Source organism: Octodon degus, unplaced genomic scaffold, assembly GCF_000260255.1.
Source record: "Octodon degus isolate 3935 unplaced genomic scaffold, OctDeg1.0 scaffold00109, whole genome shotgun sequence".
NCBI lineage: Eukaryota > Metazoa > Chordata > Mammalia > Rodentia > Octodontidae > Octodon > Octodon degus.
In genome coordinates this window covers 7581310-7586879 of record NW_004524685.1, presented here as the reverse complement: position 1 = coordinate 7586879, position 5570 = coordinate 7581310, and positions in this window count along the sequence as shown.

Sequence of the window (5570 nt, the reverse complement as noted above, 5' to 3'; positions counted from 1 at the left end):
AAAAAAAAAAAAAAAAAAAACATAAATCTAAATGAAGACTTAGGGGGAAAAATCTGATTTTTTCCTGTCATTCTTTCACTTGAATATTCTTACTGTCCAATTACACAGCTATTTTCTGAAGCTATGAGAGAAAAAAAGTATTTCCTTAATAATTTCATCTACTCTTTTACCTCAACATGAGTATTTAAGTTATATGTGCCTCTTTTTCCATACTTACTAGTATTTATTGTGTATGAATCTCGATTTCCTCAATGCTCTTTCTCACTGCAGAGCTCAGAAAGCTCTGGGATTCAACATTGTGTCATATGAACTCTGACAAGAACTAATTGTACCTGGCACATGCTTCTTGTCTTGCTAGCTCCCTGGTTTTGGCATCGTCAGGGTTGTCTTCTTCTTCTTGATTTTAATCCATCTTTGTAGACAACACAACACAACTATTTCCTGCTACTTACTGAGTTCTTTGAACGTCATTTGCTGCTTATTAAATTTGGCCTGTGCCTCATTCACTCCATGAATTAACTTTCCACATCATGAGTCACTTTAAACAGCATCATATTCATATGCTTAAATGATGAAAACTGATAGTTTCTACTTAAGTTGTAGGAGGTACTAGCTATTATTATTATTATTTTTTTAATTTGGAAACTTCAGAGTTAAAGCTGAGACCAAATGGGATTCGTAGAGCAGTTCCACACAAATCACTCATGGCAGGTGCATAAATATGCACTCTCTCCACCCAGCGCCATGTGCCAGAGCCCATTTTTCTTAACACTTCTAGCGATGCCTTTTTACTGAGCCAATTTGTTCAGTGTATCTTCATTCAGTCAGAGACAAAAATTGTCTCTGCAATTGTCTGGGTCAATGTTTTTCAAGAGAATCCTTGATTTTTTTATACATGTCCAATATATTTTATTTACATTGGAAAATTTTAAAACATCTCCTCTCTGTAAATTATAGAGGGCAACATGATTATTGTGCTGTAAGTTTTTCAGGTCTAGCATGCTGATGTTCATAAAATGAGCTAAGCACATATAAAATTATGTGGAAGTCTAGAATCTAGTAAGATCCTACAGTTGGCACTGTGTTCTGAAAAAGGAATATAATCAAACTGAGATCTTAAATTAGAACCATAAGTCAAAGCCAGATAGTAAAACGGTGACTAAAAATATCAACAATTTAAACTTTTGAGAATGGCGTGTTTAGTCTTAGACTTGATGTCTTCCTTTTCTAGCATTTTTCATTTTCCTGGGCATCATTATTTTTTCTCTATATCTAATACACTCTAAATTTACCTGATTTTTTATGCTATTATGTAAAGAATTTCAAAAGACCCCAAAATTTAAAGGATAAGTAAATAAGTACTGCGATACTAACACTAAGCTTTATAAAACTAATATTTATCATGTATTCTTTAGATCTTTTAAATAGAGAAAAATTGTAAGTATATTTATATTTTATTGTCAATAACCTATGTCTCCTATGTTCTTCTTTAATTAATTCATTTATGAATTTATTTAATGTGTTTGGTACAAGGTCTCACTAGGCAGCTCTGATTCCGAATGAGCCTCCTGTTTTCAGCCTCCCCAGCACTGGGATTTCAGGCATGTGCCACCATGCCCTGACTCAGTGGCCAGCTCAGCATGCCCAGGGGCAGGGCCAGCATGGCATGTGGTGCCAGGGATCAAACCCTGGTCCCTGAGCTTACCTAAGCAGGAGATTAGTGTGCTGAGCTATCTCGTTGGCCCCTACTTTCTTCTTTTTCATACACATTAATCTGAACTTGCCGTATTATATTCCCATATATGTGAATACTTCACTTTATAATAAATCTGCACAACCATAATAATTTTTATGCTTTGTATATGCAATAATCATGGCATATTTATTGTTTTTGTGGGCCCCACATCTGGATTAATTATATTATACTAAGTGTATAACTTCACACTTTTTTTTTACATTTTATTTGTGATCTTTATTCATGTACACATGAGCAGCCATAATTTGTTTATTCTAATTGCTTTTTATGATATTTAATGATGGAAGTGGGCATTTGTTTGCAGAAAGCTCTGTGATAACAGATCAACAGGTGCCTAAATCTCACATATAAACTGTTTGGGCTCTTGTATATAACCTATGTATCCTCTTGTATGGATTAAGTGATTTCTAAGTTTCTTCTAAAACATGATATAAAATAAATGCTATGCAAATGATATTGTACTGAATCATTTAGGGAATAATGTCAAGAAAAAGTTTACCTGTTTTATATTTTTCAGGTTATTTTCCTAATTCAATTCTGCAGTTGAATTCATGGATGGAAGCTTATGAATACAGAAGGCAGACTGGATATGCATTTATTGCTGTTTATGTATTCATGTCCTTCTTAAAAATGATTGTTCTTCGTTTTGACTTTTGCAGACCATGTTGTAACAAATGTTCTCATTTGTGTCTTCTTGCAGAAATGTTACTGTACTGTTTTTCTAATTTAGGTTGAGCATGTACAGCAGTCAGCCTACTCTGTAGTTTCATTTGATTTGCTGTCAGTTACCCATGGACAACTGTGTTCTGAAATAACTACACAGGGCTGGAGAGATAGCTCAGCAGACTAAGCAACTGCTTATGCAAGCACAGAGACCAGGGTTCCATCCCTCGGACTACATGCCACTCAGACCACCGAGACCCAGCATGGTGGCACATGCCTATAATCCCAGTGCTGGGGAGGCTAGAAACAGGAGGATCACTATGAGTCAGGGCTGCATAGTGAGACCCTCTACCAAACACATAAAAATAGTTTAAAAAATAAATAACTAAGCAGAAATTTCTCCAAATAAACTATCTGAAGCTTAAAATTATACAGTACTGTGAGTTGTTGGTGCAATTTCACACTATCCAGCTTGATCTTGCTCAGCATGAGCCATGCCTCTGTCCTGCACACTCATGCAGTAGGTACTCCTTGACCAGCAACTTCATAGGCAATGTTGCAGGTCACCTGAAGCAGATGTCCTCCTTCTGAAGTCAGAAGGGAAAACAATGGTTAGAAGAACAGCAGCAGATTACAGATTTTACCACACTGTCTCCTGCATATACCACACCTCTTATCACGTAGGTGTTACCAACTTATGTTATGAAAAGAAGCAGGCCGTATATAGTACAATACAGTTTAGAGGAAGATCACATTCATGTAACTTTTATAAGTTGCAGTTGATTGTCATAATTGTCTCATTACTTTTAATATTTGTCATAGTATTACTCTGCTGAATTTGTCAAGAAAGCTTTGCGCTAGGTATGGCCATCTAGGAGATATAAAGAATAGCATTTGCAGTTTCAGGCACCCACTGAAGGTTTTGAAATTTAATTACTTGAAATATACAAATCAATCATTGTACTATATGCTCTGTTATGCTGTCATTCAATTTTCATTTATGTCACTCCAGAAAGAAATTCCACATCTCTTAGAAGTCCACCTCTGCAATCCCTGAGCCCTAGGTAATTGCTAAGCTGGATTTCCTCCCTGTTCATCATCTGTTCTGGACATTCCATATTCATGAGGTCACGTGACATGAGACTGGCTTCCTGCAGTTGGCATGCTTTCCAGGTTTGCCATGTTGCCGCATGCACCTGTCCTTCCTTCCTTTGCATCGCCAAATACTCTTCCAGCATATGGATACACCGCAGATCGTTTATCTGTGAACTGCTAATGAACATTGGGGTTGTTTTAAACTTTGAATTGAAAATTGTTATTACAAATATTGTGTATAAGGCATCAGGGAGATGGCTCAGTAGAATAAGTGCTTGCCTGTCAAGCCCAAGAGCCTGAGTTCAATGCCTGGTTCCACAAAACAAACAAACAAACAACAACAACAAAAAAACCCACCACAAATATTGTGTATAAGAATTTTGTGTACATATATGTTTTTACCACTCTGACGTCTATTCCTACAATTTTTCTGGTCATATAATGACTGTGTGTTTAATTTTTGAGGAGCTACTGGTGTGTCTTCTAACATGGCTGCATAATTTTAAAGTCCTGCTAAGAATGTACAGTATTGGGAAGCCAGCTCTCTAGCCTGGCTGATATTTGTTATCTGCTTTTAAAATTTTTACTGTAGCTTCTTTAGTAGTTGTGCAATGCTTTTTCATTTTTTGATATATATTTTGTAATGAACAATGATACTGAGTTTTTAAAATATATTATTGGCAGTTTATAGGTTTTATAAAAATGTCAATCACATACTGTTTTTTTATTGAGTTTTCTTTTGATTACTAGGTCTTTATAACAGGTGAAGCCTTTTTAATATACACATTGATTATTAAACACATAGTTTGACTCACGGTGTGGGTTGCCATTTGACCTTTTTGATTAAAGTGTCCTTTAAAGCTCTCATTTATTTAATCTAATAAAACCCCAGGTTTTGTTTAGTTCTATCATTTGTGCTTTTGGTGTCATAGCTAAAAATGCATCTACTTAATCTGAGTTAGGTCACGAAGATACACTCCCAAGTTTTCTTTTAAGATTTAGATAAATTTAGCACTTTAACCTTTATGTTTATGATCCATTTTGAGTTCAATGTTATTTGTCATGCAAAGTAGGAGTGCAATTTTATTTTTTGCATGTGAATACCAATGATATGCTTTATTGTTCCAATCTCTGCGTTTCATCTGTAGTGCTTACTACATTTATGTTTAATATAATTACTGAGAAGTAAGACACATATCTATTGTTGTGCCAATTATTTTCAATTTGTTAAAAATATACTTTGTCATTCGTCATTTCTTCTTTGTGTCCAGTAGAATTTTTCCTAGTGTATTATATTTTTTTCTCTTTGAAGTTTATTTTTTGATAGTTGTTGGAGGATTAAATTAACACAAATCATTTTAAATTCAAAGAATGGAATTTTAGATGGGGTGGTGGCATAGTCCTGTAATCCCATCCTTCAGGAGGCTGAGGCAGGAGGATTGTTGTGAGTCTGAGTCCAGCTTGAGCATCAAAGTGAGCTCAAAGGCAGCCTGAGCTAGCGAGTCCATGTTCAAAAAGAAAGACGATAACAAAAAGAAAGAAAACCCCAAAACCCATGGTCTTAATTACAACTAATTTACTTTCAATATTATACAGAAGCTTTGTTCTTATTTTCTTCCTTTGTGCACCAATGTCTTATAAATTATAGGTGCAAATGCTATAAGTCTATCAACATAGTTCTATATATACTGCGTATGTGGATACAGTTTTCAAATCAGGAGAAGAAAAATTATAAAAAAATATGTATTTATTCTGTCTTTAATTTGTACAGGTGTAGTTAGCATCACTAGACTCTTTACATCTTTGGGTAGATTGGAGTTGCCACTTAGTGTTTTTCTCAGGCCGGTGTTTGGGACTGCTTTGCATATTTCTTGTTGACCACATCTGTGAATGATAAACTCTCTCAGTGTGTTTATCACTTTAAAGAATTTTATTGAATACACAAACCTTGGTTGTGCATTTTTGTAACATTTTAAATCTGTCATTCTGCTTTATTCAGATCCTATATGTTCAATGCTTAATCTTACTGCAGAGTGTTTTTTTTTTTTTTTTTTTT